The sequence below is a fragment of the Colobus angolensis genome, unplaced genomic scaffold (genome assembly GCF_000951035.1).
Source record: "Colobus angolensis palliatus isolate OR3802 unplaced genomic scaffold, Cang.pa_1.0 Scaffold16, whole genome shotgun sequence".
In the NCBI taxonomy this organism is placed as follows: Eukaryota; Metazoa; Chordata; class Mammalia; order Primates; family Cercopithecidae; genus Colobus; species Colobus angolensis.
Window position 1 is genome coordinate 20,972,339 of NW_012114710.1, and position 11,797 is coordinate 20,984,135.

At 32.6% G+C, this 11,797-nt stretch overlaps 1 long non-coding RNA gene across 1 annotated transcript in view; it reads right to left on the reverse strand.

Annotated features, from left to right (window-relative positions):
* LOC105508304 overlaps window positions 1-11,452 on the reverse strand; it is a 134,206-nt gene extending 122,754 nt beyond the window's left edge. The window contains exon 1 of the long non-coding RNA XR_001001238.1: window positions 11,331-11,452. This is a non-coding gene — a long non-coding RNA (uncharacterized LOC105508304). The remainder of the gene's footprint in view (window positions 1-11,330) is intronic.
* Window positions 11,453-11,797: the final 345 nt, after the last annotated feature.

Below are 11,797 nucleotides of genomic sequence, written 5' to 3' on the forward strand. Positions count from 1 at the left end.
TGCCGGTTAGCACAAAAGTTAGGAGCATGAGCTCTGAAGGACCTTTCCTGTGTTAATTCCAGCTCCCTCATGCAGCAGTTGTGTGACTTTCGATGTGTTTTTTAACTTCTCTATATTTCAGTTTTCTCATCATGAACATTTGAATAATAATGGTGTATTAGTCTGTTCTCACACTGCTATAAAGACATACCTGAGACTGGGTAATTTACAAAGAAAATAGTTCTAATGGGCTCACGTTTCTGTGGACTCTGCAGGCTTCTGCTTCTGGGGACATCTCAGAAAACCTACAATCATGGCAGAAAGTTGAAGGAAAGCAAGCACATTTTCACATGGCTGGCTGAAGAAAGAGAGAGTAAAGGGGGAAACGCTACACCCTTTCAAACAACCAGATCTCGTGAGAACTGACTCATTACGATGAGAACAGCAAGGGGGGAAGTCCGCCCCCATGAGGCAATCACCTCCCGCCCAGTCCCTCCCCTGAAACTGGGGATTACAGTCAACATGAGACTTGAGTGGGGACACAGAGCTAAACCATATTAAATGGAAGCTTCTCAAAGAGTTGTAACGCTAAAGTTCTTTGAGCAATCCTTTGCACATTCTAATTAACTTTCAGGTGTTAGCTATTCTTATTACAACTTCTATGGATACTGTTAACTTAGTGGTTTCCCAAATATTCCACGGAAGAATATTTTTAAAAATCAAAGAAGGGTCTGGCATAAAGTGTCCATTGTTTTAGTTTTAGTTAAAAAGTAATTACTACCATCTGTTACCCAGTATATGAGAGAAATACTTTAAGATATAAAAGTCAGAAAAAACTCAAAAGTCATTGAACATGAAGAATTAAATCATTCATCACTGACTTAATTCACTAGAATATAATGCCCCCTCTGCACTCCATAGCCTAAAGAACAATTGAAGAAGTTGGGGGCTAGTAAAAGCAATGCAAGGATTATTAAGGAATTAGAAAATAAAATAGAAATATTAAGTAAAGCACTTGGAATTTAATTTTTACTTTAGCCTGCAAAGAATGTGGTTGAAGATCAATATAATGGCTATTTTAAACTATAAATGGGTATTACTATATGTTGAGTCGAGGTAGCTATTTCTTGAAAGATTCAAAGTTGATTGATATTTAACCTTCAGAGGAACTGAACTATCCATTACCATTCACATACACATCTATTGAACTCTGTTGGTTATAACCTCTGTGAAAATACTAGGCCAGGCTGCTGGAGCACACGCAGCAATTAAAGATTTGGATGAAATGATTGCTTCCTACTTTCATGGTGCTTCTATTTATCCATTAGGGACACTGACAAGTGCACACATTCTAGTAATAGAATGCATTGTAAAACAAGCACACTGCAAATGAGATCACAGAAGGAAAAGAACCTTTCAACTGAAGCAGTTAGAGTAAAATGCCTCTTGACATTTCAGATCCATGAGCCCCTTTAACATTGGTAGAAAGGTATAAAAGTCAGTGCTGAATGAGTATTCAGCAGGTAAGGCATGTTTGCTAAACCATAGGAAGAATTAATTTGTTGGCAACATAGTGGGATAATAAGAAAGTATGGGAATATAAATTTGAAAAGATAGATTGGAGCCAGATCACATGTTGGATAAACTTTTAATACCTTAAACCTGGGAGGATCTTTTATTATTATTTTTGTCTAACTTCGAAAACATCGTTTAAAAACTCCAAATAAAATAGCATACTGTATTTCACCTAAACAGTAATAGAAAATGGACTACCTGAAAATATCTTAATGTTTGACATTGAATATATATGTAGTCATTATGATGATATATAATGGCTATATATATTCAATGTATATGTTCAATGTACATTAAATATATAGACTATATATTTATATATTTATATATAGTCTATATATGTATTCAATATATATTCAATTATATATTCAATGTATTCTATATGTGTTTGACATTGAATATATGTTTCCATTTTATAGTTATATGTGTGTATATCTATAAAATATGAATATATGACCAAATAAATGGCATATATATATATACATAATGGCAAATAATGGCCAAATAAGTGGCCATTATATATATACACATAATGGCAAATGAAATATATATGCCATTCATATAAATATAAATGGCAAATATATATATTATGTTACATTATATGTAATTATGTAAGTAATGGTTATATATATTCAATGCAAACATTAAGATTTATATATATAATTCTGTGTGTGTGTATATATATGTATGTATAAAATGGCCTGTATAATCTTAAGAACTGAGAACACTGTGAACTCATAAAACATGGAAATGGCACCTTGTTTTTCACCTTCCAGCAATTAGCATTGACCGAGTTAGATAATAAAAGTACTGTATCTTATCTGGCAATCCTTTTAACAGTATACTTTGACTCTGTCTGTTCTGCATTTAGAGCTCTGTTTTAAATTAATGCATTCGTTGGTTGAAATTTTTAAAAATAACTTTTCTTTGGTTTTATAAGATATAAGCAACTCATGACAAATTGATCTTTTGTCAACTTTTGTTTTGTTTTTGGGTGGAGAGTATATCAAGGATTTGTCTTATAAATACATAAATCATCTCTATTTTACATCAAAACATTTACTATTCTCTATCTTAAAATTAGTGTACTCATGTTTAAAAAGCAACAAACTATGCAAAAGCATATGCAGTGAAAATTAAGCTCTTTCCCACAGAGACAACTGTTTTTATTAGTTTGTGATCCTTGCATCGTTATTTACTTATTCCATTAAATGCATGTACAGTAGTTCCCCTTTATTCATGGTTTTGCTTTCTGTGATTTCAGTTCAAGATCCAAATATATTACAGCATTTTGAGAGAAACTGAGAAAGAACATATTCACATGACTATTTTTTACAGTATATTTTTATAGTTTTTCTATTTTATGATTGTTAATCTTTTACTCTACCTAATTTATAAATTAAACTTTATCATAGGTATGTAAGTACAGGAAAAAAACACATAGGATATACAGGGGTCAGTGTTATCCAAGGTTTCAGACATCCACTGCAGTGTCTTGGAAAGTACCCCTGGAAGACAGGGATACTGCTATATGTATATACATATACATACACACACACACACACAGATGCATATACATACACACACACACACACACACACACATACATGTTTTTTTTTTTTTTTTTTTCCAGACTGAGTCTCGCTCAGTCACCCAGGCTGGAGTGCTGTGGCATGATCTCGGCTCACTGCAACCTCCGCCTCCCTTGTTCAGGTGATTCTCCTGCCTCAGCCTCCCAAGTAGCTGAGATTATAGGCGTGAGCCAGTGTGCCCAGCTAATTTTTGTATTTTTAGTATAGAAGAAGTTTCGCCATGTTGACCAGGCTGGTCTTGAACTCCTGATATGAGATGATTAGCATGCCTCAACCTCCTGAAGTGTTCGGATTAGAGGCGTGAGTCACTGCACCCAGCCTTACTCTACATATCTTTACATACATAGGAGTATATTATATACATTCTTCTGCACCTTCCTTTTTTATTTAACATATCTTGGAAATTATTCCATATAAACGCTTTAAAGTACTACATTATTATTTTAATTGCTACATCGTATTTTATTGTTTTCATGTACCTTAACTTATTTGAACAGTCACCTAATGAGAAACATACAATGGCCTCTCCCCAGTGTTTGTTTTGTGTATACAGTTGAAATAATGGCTATAAAACTTTCGCTTGCTATCTTCAGTTAATATTTTTATAACCATGTCCCCACATTACTCCACAAATCAAGGTGCCATTTCCATGTTTTACGAGTTCACAGTTTAGCTTCAGGGATAGCATGAACAGCCTCGGGAAACCGCTGTGCATTGATTGCCTACGATGTGCCATCCCACCTTCTCACCATCCAGAGGTAGCGTAAGCTGTATGGAAGGCACAGCAGTGACCTGACCGTGAAGATACTGCCTGCATGTCTCTCAGTAGCTTAGAGAGAACTGGTTTATTGTCTTCCATTAAGATTTAGAAAGGGCAAAACACCGGATCACACTCCCGTAGTTTGCAAGCAGCAAAGCCCAGGTTTCAGAGCACAGTCTGATTTTAAAACACATTCTAGTTGATAATAGGATGTCTCTGATTCCAATATTAGATAGAAGGGGGAAATGTTGTAAATAACAAATACTATATATACACAAAATAAGATTCTCTATAAAAAGGACTCCCCACACCTATAATTTGCTGTCCTTTGGCTACAGAAATAAAAACAATTTCTTTACAGACCAGATAATTGTGATTATATTTCTGTCTCTGGAAGGATGTTGCCTCTATAATTTCAATAATTGCAAACAAACAAAAAACTTTCTTATCTGCCCCTCCTCACCCTAACATTGCTCTGAAGGTTTCTTATTAATATTTCAAGATGGATTATCCTTCATCTTTAAAAGAGGAAATCAATCTCCATTTATCAAATTTATAATAAATATTATAAAACAATTATAAAAACAATTTCATTTTTATTTAGAGAAAGGAAACAGAGAGTGTCTGAGTATATTTTTTTAAACATCATACTTTAAGGAGGTTTAAGAGGCCGATAAAGTGCTTCTATAAAACTTTCACTTGTAAATCTGAGTAATTAATTGGATTTTAAAGATTTCACTATACAGTGTGAAGTCAGACTGGCATGAAAAGAATACTTACTTTAAATTAAGAAAATCATGAATGCGCAAGGGGAGGTGTACTTTTTTTCTATGCACAATTACACAATATTAAAATAGAAGAGAAACAGATCATGTAGTAATTCTCTCTCATCATATGGACAAGGAAACCAAGGCATAGTGATGGTAAATGCTTTTTCTGTTTGTTTGTTTTGTGAGACAGAGTCTTGCTCTGTCGCCCAGGCTGGAGTGCAGTGGCGCAATATTGGCTCACTGCAACCTCCACCTCCCAGCTTCAAGCAATTCTCCTGCCTCAGCCTCCCAGGTCGCTGGGACTACAGGCACCTGCCACCACACCCGGCAATTTTTTTTTGTTAGAAACGGGTTTTCACCGTGTTAGCCAGGATGGTCTCGATCTCCTGACCTCGTTATCCACCCGGCTCAGCCTCCCAAACTGCTGGGATTACAGGCATGAGCCATCGCGCCTGGCCCATGGTAAATACTTTTTTAACATAGCTAACTAGTTAGCATCAAGGCTAGTATTCAGGGCTTCTGTTGCCTTTACATGAAAAGTTTTATGCAAGAGCACTTCATAAATTTCAGAAATTATTTTTTAAACTTCTGTTCCCTGTATTCCTGTAACCCCTAAGATTTAGGTAAGTTTTTCTTAGTCAACACAGTTAAAGCTGACCTGTATGCAGTGGAATAGATCACAACACTGATTTGAAATTATCATTTTGAAGGTTGAAATAACTGGACCATGAACTGGTTGGTGATATTTTAGCCAATATAATGACCAAATCAGCTATCAATCATTATGGCAGTTAAGAAAATGAGGCATGATGAGGAATATCACATGATTATAGTGCAATTTTGAACAGGGATGAAATAGATATAATGTGGGACTGCCATGCCATAAAGGATTTGAAATAAGATTTATACATATACATATCATTTTCTCATCGTGTTTAAATAGAGACTTGCTAACAAGCTGATGGTACAGGACTTGTTCACTGTTCCTTAAATTAGAGGAGGCTGTGAAAGAGTTATTTTTAACACCTATGGTAAAATGAGAACATTAAACTTCAGAAAATCTGGATATAAATCTGGATTCTGCCATTTATATGTCTTTTGACCTTGAAAAAGTCATTAAATGCAGCTGTAATGTTCTCTTTTAAAAAAATGGTGATAGTGCATTGGATTTTTGAAAGGATTAAACCAAATGTATATGTATACATATAAACAAGTATGTACACTATGAGAACATTATATGTATATACACACATATATATAATGTGTATGTGTACATTATGTACATATATACATATAATGTATATGTGTATATATGTATATATCAAAGCATAGGCCCAGACCTCTGAGGAACCCTGACATATTTTTAAGGAGTCCTTGAGGTCCAAAATCACTTTTATATCAATACTTTTATTATTTACTTTTTTTCATTGGGTTGAAATTTGCTTGCAGTGCTAGAACCTTAGTAGTCTTGACCTTTTAGCATGAATCAACAGCACCAAACTTGGCTAGAAATCATTGTGTTCTTCATTTTGGGCAAAGATGATACACTTTCACTTAAACAAAAATAATAATAATGTTATTGCTCTTTTAAGAAGCAACTACTTTAATTAAATGTTTTCTCTTGGTTATGTATGTTTTTAATACTTTATGTGACAAAATGGGAAGTGCCCATAAAGAACTTGTGCTACACACTGAAGTACTAACTGTGATGGCTACTTTGAGGTAAAGGAGTTGTGTAATTCAGTTTGAGCTGAAATAGCCCCTTTTATACAAATATCTACTTGAATATCTACAACAAGTGAAACAACTCACAGTGTTTGTTGTCAATGATAAGATTTTAACGTTCAAGGAGAATTCAAATTTTGGAGAATTTATACCTGCCACCGTGAGCATGACAGATTGCCAATACTTAATGATATTTCTGATAAGATCCTGGAAGTTATATTAATACATGTGATTATTGTTTGATACTAGAGAATGAAATGTATCAAAATTTGCATAACTCAGTGAACCAATACTTAATAGAAGACCAATTCATGATGCTACAAAATTATACATGGGTCAAAGATCCATTAAAAATGCAAGATAGATGATAGATTTTAACCTAAGAGTGAAGTATTCATTGATACGTTTTCTCATTGCCTGTTGCAACTATCTTTTAAGAAATGACTACTTGTTGATGTTTGATGTAATCTACAATTAACTGAAAAGTTTGCTAAAATGTCCTTCATTTTTTTCAATTATATATTTGTGGAAATGTGTATTTTCTTCATAACCACAACCCAAATAACATTTTGCAAGACTAAATGTAACAACAGATATTAAAATTCGGCATCCTGTATTAAGCCATGTTAAAAAGATTTGCTAAAGTATAATACAGTGACATTTTCCTTGTTTTTTTATTTTGAAAAATATCATTGTTTTAGTATAGTATACTGTTTATGTTAACATTTAATGTGTTTATAGTTGTTATTTTAAATTAATGGAGGAATAATTTTAACATATAATTTCTGTTTTATTTTATAATATGATAGATGTTATTAACTATAATCTGCATAAACAAAAGCTGTTATAATCTCAGTGATTTTTAATAGTGTAAAGTTGTCTATTCTAAGCTGTCATTGCTAAGGATAGTTGAACCACCACATGGTTACCAAATGGAAATAGAATAGAAAGTTTATGATTTATTTAGGTAGCATTTTGAACTGTCATTTGAATTCCCAGAGACCTTCCATATGTGCAGAAGAATGAACAAAATGTCTAACTGTAAGATTGTGTATATCTTCCTCAGTAGATTTTCATATTGTTTACTACTTTAACAGTTTGCTTACCTTCTCTGTCTAGCTCACCTTTATAGTCATAAAGCTTCTATAAAAGTACATGACACAAAACAGAGGCTCCACGCATCTGTGTTGCATTATTTTATATATATATAATAGCTTATATGATGATATGGGAAGATGCCAGTGAATGAATATATATCATGTACATGTAATTCATGATTGCTGTACATTTTGCTGTTTGAAAATGGGAGAAATAGTTTTATTTTATAGCTATTTCACCAGTAAAGCTTCATGAAAGAGGTCGGATTTCTAAAGTAAAGGGCACTTTTTAGCATTGATAGCAATGAAAAGAACAGGTTAGGGGACAGTATAAAATATTCAAAATGATAAATAGTTTAGTGAAGGAGGAAGAAGGTAAATTCATTTAGAAAGAGAACTAAGGAGTGAAGAACACAGTCATTGATTGAAGATGTGAAACTGACTCAGCTGAGATGTGATTACCTATATGAACAAACGGAGAGTGAGTAGTACCTTCAGAGGAAACTGTGAAGTTCGTTGGGTGATATTTTAAAATTTAGGGCAGGAAGCCCTTCCCACATTACAGCTGACTAACCTAGCCCACTGACTTGGAAGATTAATCAAAATTAGAAAATTAGAAAAACATGTTTTTCTGAGAGGCTGTCCATTTCAAGTTGGGTCCTGAAATTGAAACTTGCCTACTAATGTCAGAATGTCCAATAGATGAGAGAGTAGTCAATCGGTGAATATTTTATTGAAAAAAAAATTGAAGTGGATGTAAGTAAGTCCTTGTAGAGAGAAAAGCGGGAGGGATGTCTGATTTATGTCTCAGGTGTCTGGGAAAGAATGTAGTTTAGTTTGATGAAGATAGTAGTTGAAATAAAAATAAGAATTTTTACTGTTTTCTTACAGCTACCTAGATGAGTATCATTATACTTAACAATTTTCAGTATATTTAGAAATAAGACTATTATAAAAAAGATTTTGAATGATTATTTAAAATTATTTTACAGTAACAATTGGTAACACAAAGGAGATATGACATATAAAATCTTGCTCCAATTAATTTTTAAGTAATTAGTATTTAAAAGGAACTCTTAAGACAAAGAATTAAACACACATTAATTTAATTCTTTCATGTCATTGTAATCGTCATAGAATATGTTTTCTTCATGATTGAAGTAAAATATTCCATATGATCTCAAAATTACTGAAATATTAGTAAGTCTTTCTATTTATTCCTGGAATGGCCTCTTCTATGAATTATAAAAGGATCAGACTAAGTATTTAAACACAAAAATTAAACCTATGTTTTTATTTAATTATAGAGACTGTCAGGTGATACCAAAAATGAGAATAATTTTTATTTGATCCTATGCTTTGGGGATTTTTTCTATCTTCTACTTTGATTTCTTCATTTCTTGGGGTCTGTGTGTGTGTGTGTGTGTGTGTGTGTGTGTATATATATATATATATCATCCATTTTTACCATCAAACACATTTGGTCATGTATATGTACACAAATACATACACCATATAAGTACACACACATTTTCTATTCTTAATTGAAAGAATTTGTAGTGATGAACTGTTAATAGTTCTCTAAGTAGCAATGATGTATATACAATTTAAAATCTGAGAGGAAAGCAATTATATCTGTATCTATCTATCCACATATAGATACAAATATCTTTATATGGCCTCTAGAATTAATACTCCAGTCGCATGTCATTTTGTATCTTCAACTAGAGCACCTACTACTGGCTTTCCTTTCTTCTGCTTGAGATTGACATCATAGAAATATCTATATGTATATAGATATGTATCTATCTATATCTATCTACATATCTTCCTATAGTTGAGAATAAACTATCCTATTTTGTATATCTATCCTGTTTATATATAAATATTTTATATATTTATATAGTTCATACGTAAATACTTAAATAAATATATGTTTATTTTTATAATTTTATATATTCAAAGATATATGCATGTATATTCTTATAGGTCTAGAAATTTCCCCTTCATTATTTGGGTAGAAGAAAATGAAGAAAATGTAATCAAAACAGTGCTGTTGATTATTTCCTTCTTAGTAAAAGTGAAAATATTAAACTGACTTTAAAGGTCAAGTGGTGAATGTGTTCTAAATGTTGTGGCCTAAGCCTTACAATTCTGAGTGCTTTATAAATACGGCAAAGCCCTCAGCTACCTTACTAAAAAGACTAACAAAACACATTAATGTTAAATTCAGCAAGGCTCAAGTTCTCGGTTTAACACACATGGGACTCCACTGCTCTAATCTATACAAGACAAGGACTTACAGGCCCTGGAATGCCCTGCCCTGTTTTCTGGGCATTGTTCCTCTGGCTAATAACCTTACTAGGTAGTATAACAGTGGCTACATAAGGTATGGTGGGAAAAATGTAATGGTAATGTGCATTTTGACCAGTTAGTAAAAAATCCTCTAATGGAAACAGAAAGACAACACAGAGAAATTGCCCTGAACTTATGTCATCGTGCTATTTTACTATGCAAGGGGCACAAATAGGCTTGCTCCCTTCTCAAACCTGGATGAGACACTTCAATTTTAAGTGGGCATTTTAGTTTGTTTTTGGTTTTGGTTTTGATTTTCTGATTTAAAATATGTACCCAGTTGTATTCCTACACAGAAGGAAGAGATAATAGCCAATAAATATGAACTATATCTACAAAACACTGATAAGAAATTGTACATGCTTTTCCGTGCGGATGCTAAAACAGTATCATTAATATTATTTTGGATAGAATTTTCACTCCTGCTGTTTAGAAAGCAAAGAGCTAATGCTATAATTTCTCTTCTTGATAGAGGTTCATCAGGGTGTTGATTCCCAAAACTGCTTGGTAAGTACATGCACAAACGTAATCAACCAAATCATTAGCATTTATTAAAGAAGACAGTTTCAAATTGATGGGCAGTGCTGAAGAAACGTATAAATGTAAATCTTTTCCTTTATAAATTTTATTTGAATGACAACCAAAATATATTCTTTGAATATGACCAAATCTATTCTTACTTTTTTAAAATAAAATGATCAATACTATCTATTAGAAAACAATATCGTTTTGAAGCCTAATCAATTGAATTTCAGATTTATATGAAACAGCAAATATATGTTAAAAATGATGCAGTCATGTCTTTGTTTCACATGTATAAACAACAATTTTTCAAACTAATATATCAGTCTCTAATCTTTGTTTGCATTGTGTTTTAAAGTTGATGGTTACACTTCCTCATCAGATGTTATCATTAGGACCCTAGAAAAAGAGTTCCATGTAAATATTGTTTCTAATTCTGATAGTAATCAGAGATTACTATTATTATTAGATCAAGGCAACTTGATGCTAGTTATCATGCTTCTATCTTTTTCACATAAAAGAGTAGATATAAAAGTACAATATTGCCAGGTAGTGGCAATACTCTTGTTTTTCAGTACAGGGGTACTTAGTACCAAATTATCTAATAGTTTATTTTCCTTAAAAGTTCGATTGTGGAATACAAGCATATAGTTTCCCAAAAAGTCATAATTTACATTTTTCTTCTCAGATTTAAAACTCTGCTACTAAGAAAAATAGCTAAAACCCTACTTTAAAATGTGCTACATTGTGATTTATTAATATCATACCAGTGTACACTATGGAAAGATTATTATACATATTTTTACAAGTTCATGGAAGCTTATAAAGTATGACTCCTCATTCTACATATTTGCTGGTATGTTTTTCAAAAAGAAGTCTAGCGTCTTTCATGAAACATTCTCCAATTTTTTTCCATATACAATTAAACTTTACCTCAACCTAGAGTGAGAGTTACCTGTCAGTTGCTTATAGTAGTTACTACAAGTTCATAGTTCCTTGCAATATACCATAAGAAAATGTCTTTATGATAAATTCAGTCTACGTATTATCATTTACTCTATTTACATTTTAAAAAATAGAATAAAAAGAAAAACCACGATTAAATGTCCATTGTAAGTTTGTTAGTTCTAATACGTTTTATTGCTCCCCACTAGAGAAAGGTTCTAGAGAGAAAAAGGGATGGCAAGAAGTGAGAGTTTGTTAATAGGTCATAGATTTAGGCTCTGTTTACAGAAATCTGAAACACTGGGGTAATGCATGAAAAATTAAGTTATGCACAAATGTTTCCGATTACTCACTTGTTTGGCATCACATACGGTGGACCAAGCATGGAAATTAAAGTCTACATTTTTCACCCCATTGTTGGCTGTGTTGTAGAAATGACCTTATAGGTCATATTGCTGAATTTAAAAGTTTGCTTGC